Genomic DNA, 20,079 nt, shown 5'->3' on the forward strand with positions numbered 1-20,079 from the left:
AAAATTAATGCGAAAATGACATATTACAAATATTGAACTCATAACAGTATCAGTTCTTGTAATCATAATTGAATAACGATCGCCCGACTGCCCATGGGGGTGGCTATCCGATTCTCAGAATCGAATAGCCACCACCCAACCAACCCCACAGGCGGTCGAGCGGTGGCTATCTGATTCTGAGAATCAGATAGCCACCGCCCGACCACCCCCACAGGTGGCTGGGCGGTCGATGGCTATTCGATTTCGAGAATTGGATAGCCACCCCCACGCCCATCCGGGGATGGCTATTCGATTCTGAGAATCGGATAGCCACCCCCACGGGCGGTCGGGCGATGGCTATTCGATTCAAAGAATCAAATAACCACCTCTAATGGTAGTCAGGCGATTGTTATCTGATTCTTAGAATCAGATAACCATCCCTCGACCGCCCTTGAGGTGGATATCCGTTTCTCAGAATCGGATAGCCACTGCTCAGCTGCCCCCATGGGCGGCTGAGTGGTGGCTATCCGATTCTGAGAATCAAATAACCACCACTCGACCACCCCCACAGGCGGTTGAGTGGTGGCTATCCGATACCGAGAATCCAATAGCCACTACCCAACCACCCGTGGGGTTGGCTAAGAAGTGGCTATTCGATTCACAGAATCGAATAGCCACCGCCCGGCCGCCCATGGAGGCGGTGGCCAATAAAATTGTTTTTTTAAATAAAGATTAAATTTTGTTAAATATGTTTATTGTGTGTGTGTGTGTATGTGTGTGTGTGTGTCTATATATATATATATATATATGAACAATATTTTTTTAATTTTATATATATTTCTAAAATATATATATTTAGAATATTTTAAATGTTATTTTAAAAAATATCAAAAATATATTTAGGTTTTTTTAAATTTTCAATTTTTTAATATTAAATTTGAAATCGTTTTTTTTTCTGAATCAAATATATATATATATATATATATATATATATATATATATATATATATAATTTTAAATGTTTTTTTTTATTTTATTTTTAATTTGAAAAGATGTATTTTTTTAAATTTTAATTGTTTTTCGGGTTTTTATTTTATTTTTAATTTTAGCATATTTTTGTTTCTTACGGTTTTTTGAAAATGTTTTTAATCTTAATATTTGTAGTTTTTTTAATTTTTTAATTTTTTTTGTTCTTTTTCTATTTTTTAATCTAGTTTGTTTTTAATTTAATTTATTTTTTAGTTCTTTTAGTGGTTTTTTTAATTTCCTACTTTTACTTAATTTTAGAGTTTTATTTTATTTTATTTTATTTTACTTTTTCCAAATTTTTTTTATGGTTTACCACATTTAAAAAAATCACTTTTTTTGAAAATATGTTTTTGTTATTATTTGTTTCTTTAAATTTTTTTAATTTTTTAATTGTTATATTTTATAGGTTAATTTTGTTTTTTTTTCTTACATTTTTATGATTGACTCTTTTTTTCAATTTTATGTTTTCATTATTTTTTTGAACTTTTAATGTTTTTTGGAGTCATAACAAAATCTTTTACACCATTATTTCAAAATGTTGAAAATTTACCCCCCTGCGGAAAAAAGAAAAAGAAAAAAAGAAAGAGTGTTATTCGACCATCAACACTTTTCGTTTTGAGGGTGTTTTTTGCACAATTTTTGTACATAAAAATTGGGTTTTACTAACATTTTTTTAAAATGTTGAAAATTAACACTAAAAAAAAATCCATCGTTCCATTATTAGCACTTTTCATTTTCAGGCAGTTTTTTGGACAAAAAATTTGTTCTCACTGCCATTTTTAAAACATGTTCAAAATTGACCCTAAAAGAAAAACCATCCTTCTAGTATACATAGCTTTCGTCTTTAGCATTGTTTTTCATGTTTTTTTCGGTGTTTTTTTGGGGCAAAGTTCTCATTTTGAGTTTATAGTTCCCATTTCAAAGTTTACACTATTTGATTATATACCTTTTCAGAAAAGTGAACTTCTTAAACTTCTTACAAAATTTCAATCTAATGGTCATAGAAGAAGTTATGACGATTTTCCCTAGGTCAAATGTTTGGGATGTAATTCATGAGCTTGCAGAAACCCTAAATTTCTCAAATCATATATCTGAAAATATAGTGAGACAAGATCTAAAATTTGGACCAGAGGTTCAGCGCGATTTCTTATCAAGTGTTTTTTTTTTAGCTTCTGAAATGTCACAGAACAAATGTTATAGCGAAAATGCTACGATGACCTGTTTGGGGTAACGAAACCCTAGAATCAAAAGCTCTGATACAAAATGTTATGGAACCAGCTAACAAAAAGATAGAAATGATAGACCAACACCTTAGAATTTAGCCTCTTCGAGGGGGAAACCTCCTTTATATTACACAAATGAATAATTCTTGGATGATAGAAATGACAAGACCTCCTTTCTATATATAAGAGTCTAAGGGGTCATAATATAATCAAAGCCGACATAAAAATAATAATGTAAGGGCACAATAATAACAATAGTGGGCTTCTATGGGACACAATAATAACAATATGGGGACTACGCGGGAACAACAATATAATAAGGGGGTTGTACCAATAACAACAAGGGGTTACACTAGTAGTATAGGGTCCTAATAGGTTGTCTTTGACAACCCTATAGAAGAACCAATAGAACAGATTAGCCCCTTAGACGAGGAGTCCACCAACATCTATTGTGTTCCAATACCTCCGGTCCACACCACAATTAGCAAACCCCAATGGGTACCTATCGAAAATATGGAACATGCAGATGGTGAGGACAAAATACCTCACCATACAAATTTAACAACTTCACAATGCCTCCCTCTTTGGGTGAGCTTATGAGTGTATGATCTCCACGTTCCATGATTTCAAACTTCTATATCCTTTCTCAGTGCTCCCTATGCCCCCTTCTCCCGCACGTGAATTCACAGTCAAATAACTTGCAAGTTGCAGATTTTGAGCTATGCAATAAGATAATTGAGTTGTTGCGGAGGTAAAGAACTTCACCAAGCCCATGGTAACAAATAATTAAAATGAATTAAGTCTATCCTGATGTTGGAAATATTAATCCCAAACACCATGTTAAACTTCCTGACAGCAGCCATACTTGTCAGAAGCATTTTTATAGGCTGCATATTTGTTTGAAGATGGAAGGACTTAAGCCACAACAGAAGTACTACGCGAAACATTCCGTAGCACATCACAAAGACTATGGAATTTAATGAAGTTTAGTAAATATAGGCAAGAATTTGCTGCGCGATTATTGCCCATACCCCATAGACACCTATGTGATTAGTGTCCTCACTCAACAACAACAACGTATTAATTATTTTGCTCTGTCATGTATTAATGTCAAATCGTATGTTGAGATAAATATGAATGTAAAAGTCATTTTTATATCAGTGAGAGTGTGTGAGATAGAGAGGAGAAAATCATGGAGAAAATTTTGGTGGGCACATGAAACAACAATTACTTTCTTTTACTGTGTTTTACTGTGTGTTACTCTGTAACCCCTTGCCAAGTGTAAATCATTGTAAACCTTTTTTTTTTCTTCGTGAATGAGCTGTAGTCTCATATTGATCCAGGTGGATGTTGGTGGCCACCCACCTATCCCACTTAGACCCAAACAACTATCTCTTTCAGTTTTTCATTTTTCATAATTGTAGCACAATTTACTATTTTTAGCAGTTTTTCGGGTCTGAACTTCCGGAGCTATTTGGAGGCCCTAAACGACGTTTTTTTGGGAAATATGGGAGCAACATATGTTCATGGATCAGTGTTTCTCTTCCCAAAGTTATAGTTCTTGAATAGATCTATCTAATGAGCTATTGTACATATCAAATGAAGGTCGGGTGCCAAAGTTACGACCCCGTGAAATTGATGTACCAATTTACCCAAACGGTGCCCACAATTTGGCGTTTCATCTTGTAGGGTTAGGTTTAGGGATGTTAAGTGTTTTCCATTGTTTCTCAACAATAAATAAGCCTTCAAGCCTCATTGTAACACAGTTCAGAGGCATGTAGCTACCACATCTCTTCTCAGAGATAAGTTACCATTGCCCTAGCTAGTTTATTTCCATTGTTGTTTGTAAGCATATTTCAGTATTTTACATTAGTGAAATGAAGTATTATTACCGCTGCATCTCTATGTTTATGGTTATCTCTGTAATTTTTTTCATTCATGTTTAAATCCGGATCAGTGGTATCAGAGCAGTCTACTTCTTCTCTATTTTTCTATGCATGTCCCCAACGAGGTCAAGATATAAGGAGTTAAGGCTTGAATTGGTAAACATTTGTAGGACCAGCCTTGCAAATCCCGATGGCCTCCCATGGCGGATGAAAAGAAAATACGAGGGGGTAGGATATCCTATCAAAATCTTGCTCTAAGAAGCCCTCGAGTGATAAAGGAACTTGATGATGGACAACTTTGCCCAGATCTTTCAGCGGCTACCCTGAGGCCACGCATCAACTTCTAAAAACTACTTTGAAAATCCCACACCATTTAAGGTACCAGTCAATTTTGAAATCTCCATATTCGAGGGTCAGATAGACATAGATGTCGTAGATAAATGGTTAAATCTGCTAGAAGGGTATTTTTGTATTCATGACTTTTCAAGTCGGGAAAAGATCTTTTTCGCTCTTCTCAAAGCAGCTGCCCATGTCAAGGACTGGTGGGAAACCTAGTATTAGCAAAAGAATGAAAGTATAGGCTCACTACTTTCAGCCACACCCACTTGGGATTCATTCTGGGATGCCATCCTGGAGCAATACTACCTTGTCAAAAGCTATGAGGACAAATACATCAAATGTACCACACTGCGGCAGGGAAGGGACCAATATATGCCAAAGTTCATAAAAGTGTTTCATACCCTTAGCACACAGTTGGGTATCAAGGACTTTGAGCTGCATTTGGTACTCAAATACTATGGCAGCCTACGCAGATACATCGAGGAAGATATGGAGTTCTTGAACATCTGCTCGCTCGACACACCTTACCGATATGCTGTCAAAATCGAGCAAAAGTTTAAACAGAAGAAGCAAGACTTTGGATTTGCGAATTCGAAGACCAAAGGACAAAGCCAAGGTGGGGTGACCCAATACAACCCATTGAAGCCCCTAGAAAAGAGCAACACCACGAAGTTGAAGAAGGACACAGGAAAGTGGTGTGAATTCCATAAAAGTCCCACTCATAACACAAGTGAGTGTTGGACCAAGCAGTCACTGGTGGCCGAGTTGAAAGCTTCAGAATCAGATGCATGTTCTGACCCTCAGACAGAACCCGACAGCAAGAATGGCAAAGGGAAGCAGATCATTGATGTGGAGCCCAACTTCACGGTTGCCACTGCCAAGATCAAGAAGAATGAGCCCGAAGATCCAGAGGAGGGGAAACATCTTTCCAACTCACAGATGTGGGTGAATGGTCCACAGCCAAAAGAACCTCATTTTAGCAGAGCTCATGAAGCAGTTGGCCTACTGACTACACCACATCTGCAGTTGTACAGTATCGGGTGGCTTCATGAAGAACAATATCTAAAAGTTTTCCAGCCGTGTCACCTTACCTACAGCATCAAGCCCTTCACAGATGAGATATTGTGTGATGTTACACCTCTGGATGTTTGTGATGTATTGTTAGGCCAACCATACTTGTGGAGGCGACATGTTGTGTATGAGTCAAGGCCCAGCATTGTCATTGTTTTCTTTGGATAATTCATTATACAAGATACTGGAGGTAGCCCCACCTACTGCCACCTCTTTGATATCCACTAAAAAAGGTAGCAAGCTAATCTCCTAGACTAGGAAATTCATTTTCTGTCTGATTCACTCCAAAGTAAGAGGAAGATCGTGACCACATCATGACCCCCACGAAGGGTTCCTCCATGCAACAACAATAGCAAAGGAATACGGTCATGACAGAACACAAGAACAACTTCTCCTCACCCACAGGGATACCACACAAGCTTCAGGTGACCAACAAAGTCTGGTTGCATCTCTAGAAAGAACACCTTACAAGAGCCCATCAGAAGCTCCGACCATGCCTACATGGTCCTTACACCATTACTACGGTTGTGGGAAATAATTCGTTGGACCACAACATTCCTCCATTCGTTCGCTTGCCCCAAGTGTTAAATGTGGATCATCATCGAAGATGCTTCCCACCATTACTGGACACATGAGAGATTGCCGAATAGCTCACTAGAGACCCAGCTCAGCAGAAGCTTCCTCATCTCAGGGAGGAACTCAATGCAATGGGGACCATTGCTTCCTAGGGGGAGGAATGATCTAGGTGGATGTTGGTGCCACCCACCTATCCCAGTTGGACAGCCACAACTATCTCTTTCAGTTTTTCAGTTTCCATAATTATAGCACAATTTACAATTTTTAGTAGTTTTTCAGGTCCTGAACTTCCGGAGCCATTTTGAGGCCCTAAACGACGTTTTTTTGGAAATTTGGGAGCATCATGGGTCCACGGACTGACGTTTCTCTTCCCAAAGTTATAGTTCTTGAATAGATCTACCTAACGAGCGATTTTATGCATCAAACGGAGATCGGGTTCCAAAGTTACGACCCCGGGAAATTGATGTACCAATTTACCCAAACGGGGCACACAATTTGGTGTTTCATCTTCTAGGGTTAGGTTTTGGGATGTTAAGGGTTTTCCATTGTTTTTCAACAATAAATAGGCCTTCAAGCTTCATTATAACACAGTTCAGAGGCATGTAGCCACCACATCTATTCTCAGAGACAAGCTACCATCACCCTAGCTAGTTTATTTCCATTGTTGTTTGTAAGCATATTTCAATATTTTACATTAATGAAATGAAGTATTATTTCCACTGCATCTCTGTGTTTATTGTTATCTTCGTAATTTTTTGCATTCCTATTTAAATCAAGATCACATATGAATGTATTTTCATGAATTAGAGTTTAATCGTAAGTTTTATTGTGTTGCTCCAAGCTTACTCTGTTTTACTCTGTGTTTTTGCCGTGTGTTTTTAAGCCTTCGTGTAGCTACGTGAAATCGAGCTGTGAGAAATCAGCTTTGCAAAACCTCTACCCTCTGCCTCTCTGCATAGATTTTATTTTTTCTAAGATGGTATCAGAGTGGGTTAAACTTTTTTAATGTAAAGAAAAGTGTTTTTTCTAGCAGTTAAAATTATTTTGAGGGTAGATTGTTTTAAGCGTATTTACCAATAGGTAGAAAGTTTTTTTCTTACACTCTGAAATGGAAACATCAAGCACAAACTTGACTAATCCTCAAATACTTCAGTTTAACGAAAAAATTATGATTATTCAGATATTACAATGAAGGCCGTATTTTTTTCTCAAGACATTTCGGATTTGGTAGAGAATTGTTTATCAAGAACCAACAGATGCAGCAGCATACAATGTCTTGTGTCAAGTAGAAACAGATTTGTTAAGAGAAAACATGAAGAAGGATGCAAAAACCCTCTTCTGCATTGTTCAAGCAGTTCATGAAAGTATTTTCCCAAGGGTTGCAGTAGCAACGAACTCCAAGCAAGCATGGGACACCCTCCAGACAGCCTATCAAGGATTGGAAAAAGTCAAGACAACAAAACTACAAATGTTGAGAAGAGATTTTGAAACACTTTGTATGAAAGATTCTGATAATGTAAACTCATTTTTTACACATGTAAGTGGTTTGGCTACTTAAATCAGGTCTCAAGGTGAGACACTTGAGGAAATAAGAATAGTTGAAAAAGTTTTGAGAAGTTTTCCAGCAAGGTTTGATGCCATTGTTGTGGCCATAGAAGAGACAAAGGATCTCTCACAATTCTTAGTGGATGAGATTAACACATCACTAACTTCTCATGAACATAGACTGAGTAGAGAAGCAAGCTCGTCATTGGAGCATGCCTTCAAGACACAAGTTTCATCTGGTCAAGATCGACGCAGAGGAAGATCATGTGCTAGAGGAAGAGGAAGAAGCCCACACAAACGTGGAAGAAGCAACCCTTCAAGCTCAAATGGAAGAGGTAGAAATCAAAATCGAAGTCAAGGCCCAAGCCAAAATCAAACACAAGTTCAGAGGTATGATAAATATCAAGTTCAATGTCATTATTGTAAGAAGTATGCTCATTATGCGAATGAATGTAGAAAGAAGCAATATGACATTAGTAACAAACCAAGTATAAATTTCACAGAAGAAAGTTGAAACCATGATAACATATTTTTAACTTGTAATGTAGGTCAATAAAAACAAAGTTATATATGGTATCTAGATTCAGAGTGTAGCAATTACATGTCATGAAACAAAGAAATTTTTTCCAATCTAGATGAAAGTGTGAAATCTGAGGTTACATTAGGGACTGATAGAAAAGTCTCTATCATGGGAAAAGGAAGAGTTAATATCCTAATGAAGAAGGGGGAGAATAAGTACATCTCAAATGTTTACTTTGTCCCTGATTTGAAGCATAACCTCATGAGCATTAGACAACTTATACAAAAGGGCTACAATGTCTTTTTCAAAAATGATGTGTGCACAATTTCGGAAAGATATCTAAGTAGACAATTGATTGCAAAGCTTCAGATGACAAACAATAGAATGTTTCCCCTAAAAATAAGATCAGATTTGGAGAGAGAATGTGCACAAGCACAACTCTCAATGAACTCACAAGAGGATGTAAGAAAATATGCAGTTGTCATATGAATAAACTTTCAAGAAAAGGTCAAAGATGAAAATTGGTTATGGCATTCAAGATTTGGACATGTCAACTTTGGAGGTTTTCATTTGCTACATAGGAAAGGCATGGTGAAGGGACTACCACTCATAGAAAAACCGGACAGTGTATGTGAAGGATGTATCTTGGGAAAGCAACATAGAGAGACATTTCCAACAGGAAAGTCAGTAAGGCAAAGGAACCTTTGGATACTGTCCAGTCAGATTTATGTGGACCAATGTAGACACCATCAATTGGTGGCAGCCACTATTTATTGATCTTCATCGATGACTACACAAGGAAGACATGGGTATATTTCTTAAAACAGAGAAGTGAAGTGTTTGAGCGGTTTTGCCAATACAAAGCGCTTCTTCAGAATAAAATGGACACTACATAAGATTCCTCGGGACTAACAAAGGTTGAGAATACATCTCAAATGAATTTCTTCGATTTTGTAGGGAGCATGGAATTCACAACAAATTTACAACAAGATATACACCTCAGCAAAATGATCTGGCAAAAACGAAGAATATGACCATTATGGAAATGTCAAGGAGTATGATGAAGGCAAAGCATTTGCCAAATGATTATTAGGCTAAAGCTATTTCTTGTGCAACATATATCTCGAATAGTTGTCCAACCAAAAGGGTCCAGAACATAGTTCCTGAAGAGGCATGGAGTGGAAGAAAGCATAGTGTCACTCCCATGAGAGTTTTTCGATGTGTGGCATATGCACATGTCCTCGATGAGTTGAGGAATAAGCTGGACAACAAGGGGGAGAAATGTATATTTGTTGGATACATTGATGAATCCAAGGCATACAAACTCTACAATCCATTAATCAAGAAGGTCATAATTAATAGAAGTGTGTAGTTTATAGGAGAGGAAGCATGGGATGGAAGTTGAGAGAAGACAGTCAATGTCAAAGCATGTATACCACATGATGACAAAGAGGAATTAACAGCAGCAAGTAATTCCTCAACAATGACTCCCTCTACTCCTATTCAAGCACAACAAAGTAGGCAGCAAGAAACACCATCAACAAATAATAGATCAGTGTCATGCAGCCAAGCAAGTTCTTCTCCGAGCATGTTCCAAAGCACAACAACAAGTGACATGTCAAGCCCATCTTTACCAAGCACAAGAAGACCAAAATTCAAAAATTTAAATGAAATTTTTGAGCAAGATGAAGTTGATAGTAGCGTTAGTCTAAAATCCTTATTTGCCTTGTTTTGACATGTAGATAACAAAATCCACTTTGAGGATGTAGTCGAAGAAGAAATATGGGTTGCGGCAATGGAGGAAGAAATGGAAGCAATAGAAAGGAATGACACATGGGAGTTAGTGAACCTTCCGAGAGGAAAACATTTCATCAGAATGAAGTGGGTCTATAAGTCCAAAAGCAACATTAAGGGAAAGATTGAAACGCACAAAGCAAGGCTAGTTGTCAAAGCATACAAGTAGCAGCATGGAAGATATTATGTGAATAAGTTCATGGCGGTCACGAGGATGGAGACAGTGCGCGTAATTGTGGCGATTGTCACAGAACACAAATGGAGAGTGTATCAAATGGATGTAAAATCAACATTCTTGAATGGAGTGCTGAAATATGAAGTGTATGTTGCACAACCACTTGATTATGAGGTAGAAGGGCAATAAGACATAGTGTATCAATTGATGAAAGCTCTTTATGGGCTTAAGAAAGCACCACGCGCATCGTATAGCAAGATAGATGCCTATTTGTTGGACAATGGTTTCGACAAATGTGATGGTGAGCCTACTTTCTACATCAAAGAGAGTGATAGTAAGATTCTTATTATTGTCTTATATGTAAATGATTTGATTTTTACAGGAAGTGATGATTTTATCATTGCTAATTTCAAACAAGTCATAAAGAGTGAATTTGAAATGACTGACTTGGGAATGTTAAGATATGTTTTGGGCAAAGAAGTGAAGAAAACAAAAAATGGCATTTTTATCTCTCAAGTGAAGTATGTGGCAGACGTTTTGGAGAGGTTTAAAATGCAAAACGGAAAACCCATACCCACTCCAACTGTCATGGGGTTGAATTTGAGCAAAAAAATATTGCAGCAGCAATGTCAACCTGACATTATACAAAAGCATGATACGAAGCTTGATGTATTTGATCGCCACTAGGCTAGATATAATGTATGCAATAAGTTTGGTGTCGAGGTTCATGGAGACACACAATGAGATGCATTGGCAATCAACAAAAATGATTCTGAGGTATGTCAATGGACAAAATAGTATGGCATTTTGTACACAACAACAAGTGATTTCAGGCTGGTTGGTTACACTGACAGTGATTGGACACGAAGTGTTGATGTCAGAAAGAGCACGTTAGGTTATGTTTTGCATTTGTGTTCCAGAGCCATTTCATGGGCATGCAAGAAGCAACCAATAGTGTTACTATCAACAATAGAAGCTGAATATGTCGCAGCAACAAATGTTAGACAATTTGGATGAGAAGAATGTTGAGGAATCTTCATCATGACCAAGAGTGAATGACAACTATTTTCTATGAAAACACCTCACCAATTGCATTATCAAAGAATTTTGTTTTTCACAAGAGGACCAGGCATATTCATGCTAAATATCATTTTATTAGAGAGTTGATTAACAATGATGAAACTATGTTGCAGCACTACAGGTCACAAGAACAATTAGTTGATATCTTCACAAAGTCATTTGCATGTGAAATTTTTGTTTATCTTATAAATTGTTTGGGAATTATCAATGGTGGAAATTGTGATTAAAGGGGAGTGTTATAAATATTAATCCCAACCACCGCGTTAAACACCCTGACAGTAGCTATACTTGTCACAGGTATTTTTGCAGGTCGTGTCTTTGTTTGAATATGGAAGGAATAGAAATTTTTGTAGGTGGTGTCTTTGTTTGAATATGGAAGGACTGAAGCTAGAATAGAAATACCAAGTGAACTATTCAACAACACATCACATCACAAAAGCTAAGAAATTTAATGAAGTTTAGTAGATACATACTCCACAGACACCTACGGGATTATTGTCCTCACTCAACAACAATTATTTTGGTATTCCATGTATTAATGCCAAATTGTATGTTGAGATATATATGAATGTAAAAGTCATTTTTGTATCATAAAGAGTTTTTGAGGTAGGGAGGATAAGCCATTTTTGAATCAAAGAGAGTTAGGAAAGAGAATATCATGAAGAAAATTTTGGTGGGCATGTGAAAACAACTATTTTTTACTGTGTGTTACTACACAACCCATGGTGAAGTGTAAATCACTATAAACCTTTATCTTTTACTTGGTAAATGAGTCTCATATGAATGTAATTCTATAAATTAAAATTTAAACCTAACTTTTATTGTGTTGCTCTAAGTTTACTTACTTTGTGTCTTTTGTTGTAGGTGAATTCTGTGTTTTTTCCACAACCTCTACCCTCTCCCTTTGCGCATAAATTTTATTTTTTCTAACTGGGTAGTCTAACGAGGCAAAGGAATTGCCTAGAAAGTTATGGAAATTCCAGTTATATTTAGAGAAAATCTGGCAAGGATTTTTGTAAATCCAAGTTATAGTTGTTAACCTTTAAAATTTTAGGTGTTTTAAACGTTTTTGATGGTGCTGAATCCATTTCCATCATCAAAAACATGATTCAACAATCCATCTACATTATTTTTTGAAAAAATTTTGCCCCTGGCCACTTTTAGTTGTCCAGACAATTCCTCCACCTCATAAACGACTCCTTTTCTAACACGGGCCGCAGCTAATTAAGTTGACCTTCAATTTACATACGCACGTTTAAAAGATTTTTTCTTTATTATTTTGGTTTGCATTAAAGATTATGAGCTATTGTTTTCCAAATATAAGCAAAAATAAAATATCCAGCAATAAAATAGGAAAGAACGCTCCAGCAGTGTCGCTCTATGCAAACAACCTCTTGCGGTCTACGTGGCTGGAAGGCGTCCGCTTCCCCCCTCGTTTGATTGACGTTGCTGAGTCGTTGACTAAAAAATAACAATTTTAGAGTTTAACATTGTCAGCTTATTTTAAATGGAGTAATGGAGTTTTTTTGGTGTGTTTTTTTTTATTTTTTAGTGTTGGAATGTGGTGAAAAATTTTGAGGTAAAATTTTAATTTGCTTTATTTAAACTAATTTTCTTACTGTATATATAGATTTAGCATCTTAGAAAATTTCTTGATTATATAAAATTATCCATTAATTTTGTGATTTCAATAACTTTAAAAAATTGGTAAAAAACCATGTTACAAGCTTCCTCCATTTCCAACTATGTTCTATCCCCTAATAAAACTGATAATCTTTTGATACGAAATTGCAGAATGACTTTCTTCGTAATATCTATTTGGAATAATGGAGGTTGAGTACGTGGACAAATATTTATTTGGAATAATGGAGGTTGAGTACGGTGACAACTATGTACCCGACTTTTCCATATTATGCAGTTTTAGAAAAATACAAGTTTTGAAGATAATATATCAGTACTTGAAAATCGCAACGAATTTACAATTTTATATACGAAGTATCCGAATCTAAATGCATCGGTTTCACAGCTTTTCAAGACTTTTATAGTTCAATGTTATGAACAACCGGGAACCACCAAACAAGGAATACAAGAAGCTTTGACGTTTCGGGAAATTACAAGTGGCAAGGAGACGCACTCGCTGTTATAAAATAGCCACGTATTTAATATACTATATATGAAAGCATCTGAATCAAAATGCATCATTTTCACGCTTTTCAACATTTTTTCATTTTATGATAGTGAACCAGCAACAAACTAGGTTTACCACAAGCTTGCTTTACATGAGTTTTAAGATAAAATGTTTGACATAAGACCTTGTTTACTTCACAATAAAATGTATGTCACAGTATTAGATATCGAAATCGAATCAAATGAATATTGATAATATATTTATAAAAGTTACACAAAGATGAAAGTATGTGATAGTTTTATATTTCTTTTTCATGTTACAAAGATATCAATACAATAAGTGTTTCATTTACAGGATATAGATTTAATAAATTTTATTTAAATTTTATTTTTATTTTTATTTTCATTTCATGTTACAAAAATATCAATATAATATGTTTTATTTCCATTTCTATTTTCATTTCCAGTTTTTAGATATACCAACAACAATTTTTTTTGGAATATTATTTCGAAATAAAATTTGACACTGTATAACTATGATGTGTAGAAAATTTTATAGTACGTTTATGAGTTTAATTTTATTTCAAATAATTTACATTATTTATTTTGACTTTCACTAATGTTATTTTCTCAAAAATTATTATAAGTTATCTTTTCAGGTTATATAGGAATCACATTTTCATTTGTGCTTTCTTTATTATGGGAATTTTTCATTTTTTTTTGGCTGCACTCACAAAATTTTGTTTCTTCTTATAAACAACTAATTATTGATGTCCATATCGATTTACCAAGATACATGGGTGTCACCCATTGTACTAACTAGTTCTTTGTAATCATTTTCACCTACATGGCCCATTAACATGTTAAACTCTCTCCAAGCCATAACTTGGTCCATATCACATTCCTGCATTAAACAAAGAACTAATCTACAGGATTCCACATGAAGCTAACATATGATTACATTTACGAGCCTTGTACCTACCATAGTAGTTAATTCCACAAGATGTCACATTCAGTCTATACATAAGAGGGATACATGCTACATGATTATATGTAATATCATATTAATATATGTATGCATAACTAACATGGTTTACAAAACACCTTACAAAATAAAAACTTTTACAATTTGGATCAAAATTTTGAGGCGTTAGGTACAAAAGATCATGCATTTTTTATTCAATTACATCATTTCATCTCAATCACAACAAACACTCAATAAATATTTTATTAAATTCCCAACAAATTAGTCCATTTACATCTCATAATGACGCATTATTCTTTCTTAGTATAAGCTATTATCTTTATTAAATTATCAACAAATTAGTCCATTTACATCTCATCATGATGCATTATTTTTTCTTCATATAGGCTATTATCTTTGATGGCTCTCCACCTAACAAAGAGTTCATTTTATTGTATACTTACATGGTTATAGCTTAAGTTCTGGTATGTCTCTCTGCAATAGTTCACAAATGTCTTTTTTATTGACTTTCACTTCTTATATTAGTATTAGATATTTTATTATTTTTAATTAATGGAATAAGCAATAATAATATAATATGTATTTTTTTTTTTAATTATAAAATTTGAGATTTTTCCCTTTAAAAATTTATGTCAATTTCTTTTTTAAATTTCATTTTAAATATTAAAAGGTTATTAAACAATATTAATATAATATTATATATATATATATATATATATATATATATATATATATATATATATATATATATATATAAAATTTGAGATGTCAATTTTTTTTAATTTAGTTATTAAATAGTTATAAATTAAAATTTAAAAAATGTTGAGTTTTAATTAATGTAAAATTATTTAAGGAAATTTTCAAAAATTAAAAATCACACAGTGTAAAAGATTTTTTTATATATAATTTGAAAAAATGTTTAAACCTCTATACATAGTTTTTATTTGTCTCCTCCTTACATAAATTGGATGTTAAAATGTATATACTTTAGTTATTTATCTAAGTGGGTTAGGTGTCTATTCAATAGCAATTATGGAACGAATTACACAACTATTTTATATTTCATTATAATATCATGAATATTACTATAAGTACCTATGTCCATTTTATATTGAAAGAGAAAAAGATTATGCATCTTTTATTAATTAAGAAAACATTTCTTTCTTACTAAAAACTAGAGAAAAAAAATTATGCATCTTTGTTTTATTAAAAAAACATTTCTTTCTTACTAAAAAAATAGAAATCTAAGTAATCATATATTTCCCCATTTATACATATAATTATCATTTTCATTCCAACTTTTCTAATTGGACATTCCAACCACATAACCCTCTCCTTCCCTAAGATTTCCTATTATTTTATTTCTATATGATTTTTAACTAAAATTAACTTACTTTAACATCTATTTCTATTATTAATAATTTTCAGTTAGTTAATATAAGTGTTATTTTAATCTAGGCCCAGGATTAATTCATTGCTGGTCTGAACGTCGGTCAAGAGCCGCGAGCTAGGGTTTATGCGATCCAGCATTTGTGACAGGGCTGGAACACCACAGATTCAGACTGGCAGCATTGTTTCGAAAGGGGCAATTGCTGTCGGACTGGATGGGAGCAGAGGGGTCCAGTGGGACCCCAACGTTTAAGCAGATTGTCTTGCAGAAACAGCAACAGAAAATGAAAGAAGGAGTCAGAATAGAGGGAATGAACAGCACGATGCAGAATAGCAGAAAAAACAAGGAAAAGACACCAATGATGCCTGACAAGACAGAAAACACCTCAGAAGTCAGGAATAAAGAGAAGCAGAACCGAGCAGACACAAAAGACAAAACGGCCGCAAAGTTTCAACCCTCAGAAAACGAGGAGGAACGACCAAAAGAAGACAAAGAGCCAAAAAACAAAAGCGAGGTCCAACCGGAGAAGGAGGGGGAGTCCAGCGCGAACCCCAACAGGACCCCTATGACCAGCAATGCATGTAAGCCCAAGAAAAAAGACAACCTACGGGTGACAATCACTGACCCTGAAATCCAGGCCTACAGGGAGCACATGGCTGAACATGCCATCATTTGTAAATTTATGGGAGTCTGGCCGTCTGAAAGGACTCTGTGCCAATGGATAAGACAGCAGTGGAAGCCGAAAGGAGATGTGCAGTTACATCTGGGGGCTAAAGGATTTTTCACAGTAGTCTTTACAAGTCTAGAAGATAAAGACAGAGTTTTCGAAGGTGGCCCTTATTTTCTAGCAGCAGCAGGCTTGTATATGAGACCTTGGAAGCCAAACTTCGTCCCGGAAAAGGAATCTTTCACTCAAGTACCGGTTTGGATTAGACTTTTCTCTCTCCCAATAGATTATTGGGGATTGAATGCCTTAAAGCAAATAGGGGATAAGCTAGGCACCTTTGTTAAAGCCTCGGAGGCAACCATGCAGAAAAGATATACCTCCTATGCTAGAATCTGTGTGGAACTGGATGTGTCCGGCGCACTACATGAAGGTTTGTGGCTCGAGTACAGGGATGAGGAATACTTTCAGGCTTTAGACTATGAGCAAATACCTTTCAGGTGTCGGAAATGCCACGAGCATGGACATCTGATAAGGGACTGTCCATTGAACAGAAAGGAGGCAGAAGACGAGAAAATACAAAACAACAAAGACAAGAACAACTTCACCAAACCAAAGAACAGGCAGCGCGCCAATAGAAGAAGGAATACTAAAGGTAGCACAGAAAGAAACTACTTCAGTAACCCCTTTGAGATCCTAGATCTGGAGACTGACTCGGAGGAAAAGCAGAATATACCTAATGTGGAGGCAGGGCAAGAAGGACAGGAAGAACCTACAGGGGAAGGAACCGCGGAAGGAGAATTCAATGGTGAAATCCACATGCAGGATAGAACAGCAGAAACGGACGAAGAAACAGAGATGTTAACAAGTGAAGCGGGGAGTGAGGATTTGGAGCTCGAAGAGACCCTAGCTATGGAAGGAATGGACCTCACGGCGCTTGTAGAAAGCTGGAGAGCCAAAGGGATTGAAGCAGTACCGGAGGAAGAAATCAGGAAGGTCAATGACCTCTTCATTGCACGGCAGAAGGCAGTAATAGAGAAACAGAAGAGAAAGTTAGGCATAATCAAAGGAAGCAGCCCACACTACAAAGCAATACTGGGAAAAACCTCTGGCTCGAGGCACAAACGCCGTAGAGGCCGCAAGTCAAGCGGAGAACACCTGCAGGAGCTTGGAGAGATGCTGATCAACGTAGGTAAGATTAGGCAGCTAAGTGATTATCCGTCCTTCCAAATAATTGTTTAAATATGAAGATTGTATCATGGAACGCAAGGGGGATCAACAGCCAGGCCAAACAGAGGATTCTGAAGCGGCAGATGCAAAAATACAACCCGGATATGTTGTTTCTACAAGAGACCAAATGTAACAGAGTTCTCATAGATCGGCTACGAGTTAAGTTAGGAAGGAATTTTGAAGTCCTAGAGATCGAAAGCAAAGGGCGAGAAGGAGGCTTAGCTACTTTCTGGGACATAAGGAGATACGAGATTCTTACAGCTGAAGCAGGCAAAAACTACTTAGCACTGGAAGTGCAACCTACAAGTAATTCTACATCTTTCCTATGCATCAGTGTCTATAGTCCTCAGAAGTTAGAAGACAAGATTAGTTTCCTAGCGTCTTTAACCAAATTTATAGAAAGGCACTCTGATGCTAAATACATATTGGGGGGAGATTTCAACATGATTACCTCCCTCCTGGAGAAAAAAGGAGGCCTCAAAAAACTAAACAGGGATGCGGAGGTCTTCATAAGTTTCATTGAGAATGCAAGAATGGTAGATGTATACCCTAAGAGTGGTAAATTTACATGGAACAATAGAAGGGGGGGTGAAAGGCTAATATCTTCTAGACTGGATCGTTTCTTAGTCTCAGAAAGCTTAATTTTAGATGGAATGGTAGTTGAGTCGAACATCCTCCCAAGTGGAGGGTCGGACCACTGGCCGATCTCACTAGCTGTCGAGCTTCAGGGCACCCCCAGGAACAAACCCTTCAGGTTCGAAAAGTTCTGGATAGAACACCCCAACTTCCTCACAATGGTGGAAAAATGGTGGTCAGAACCTTTAGATGAAGAAGGATCCAAAATGTTCAATCTTCAAAAGAAACTAAAAAACATCAAAATGAGATTAAAGGACTGGAACAAAACAGTATTCGGAAATATATTTCAGGAGAAAGCTATCATCGAAAACAAGTTGGAGCAAATTCACAAGGATGGTGTGGCAGGCTGCAGAAATGAAGAAACCTGTGAACAAGAAAACAAGCTTACTCAACAATGGCACAATAGATGCAAGCAGGAAGAATCTTTATGGAAGCAGAAATCAAGAATCCTCTGGTTGAAGGAAGGGGAGCAAAATACTAAGTTCGTCCATAGATCAACCATGGACTACAGAAGTGCCAACAAAATCCTAGAACTAAAAAACAGTGAGGGAGAACTCCTTAGAAATCACAACGAGATATCAGCCTCCCTATCGGATCACTTCAGCTTCATAGCGCAAGAACCAGGGATCAAAAGAGAGGAAGCCATCAAAGAAATTACCAATGTCATACCTAAATCCATCACAGAGGATCAGAACTGGGCCCTAAGAAGAACAATCACTATGGAAGAAGTCGAGGAGGCAGTTAGAAGCATGCCCAGCGACAAAGCTCCTGGACCGGATGGATTTACCATCAACTTCTATAAAGCCTGCTGGAACATTGTAAAGCAAGACATATGGGAGATCGTGGAAGACTCAAGACGATCCAAAACGATCCTAAAATCTCTAAACTCAACTTTCATTGCTCTTATACCCAAAGTGGAGGAAGCTAATACACCAGAAAAATTCAGACCCATAGCCCTCTGCAATGTCATCTACAAGATCATTTCTAAGGTCATAGCCAATAGGCTGAAGGCGATCCTCCCTGGCATCATCTCGCAAGAACAGTCTGGCTACGTGGAAGGTAGGCAAATTCTAGACAATATTTTGCTTGCACAGGAGATGATTCACTCACTTCATTCGCGGAAAGAAGCCGGAATGCTCATGCAGTTAGATCTTTCCAAAGCTTATGACAAGGTAAGTTGGTCTTACCTGGAAGCAGTTTTAGAAGCTTTTGGTTTCAGTAGACAATGGATCAAATGGGTTTTAGCCCTCATAAAATCTCCTAGATACTCTATCCTTGTGAATGGCGCCCCTTCTGCTCCCTTCAGCCCTTCCAGAGGCATCAGACAGGGGGACCCCTTATCCCCTTTCTTGTTTGTCATTCTAATGGAGGGCCTAAGCAGATTAATTGCCAAGAAAAAAGCAGAAGGTCAAATTAGAGGTCTGCAACCTATCAGATCCATTTCAGCCATAAATCATCAACAGTTTGTGGATGATACCATGTTACATGGCACTCCAACAGTAAAAGAAGCTTTAGCTTACAGAGACATTCTCAATCTTTTTAGCAAAGCTTCGGGAATGGAGATTAATTTTTCCAAATCTACCATTTTCTTCTTCAACACGCATCAGGCTATCCAATCTCATCTATCTAGGCTTCTGGGGTTTAAAATTGGCTCCTTACCTTCAAGATATCTTGGTGCCCCCCTAACTCTCAAACCGTGGCAAAAGGTTCATTGGGAGAAAGTCCTAGCCAGTATGGAAAGGAAGTGCAAACATTGGACTAACAGGGCTCTGAATTTTGCAGGTAGATTAATACTAACAAAAGCGGTCTTGCAGGCTATCCCTCAGTACA

The sequence above is a fragment of the Pinus tabuliformis genome, chromosome 1_1 (genome assembly GCF_031772625.1).
Source record: "Pinus tabuliformis cultivar Carrire ecotype Pingquan chromosome 1_1, CPIR1, whole genome shotgun sequence".
NCBI classification, from domain to species: domain Eukaryota; kingdom Viridiplantae; phylum Streptophyta; class Pinopsida; order Pinales; family Pinaceae; genus Pinus; species Pinus tabuliformis.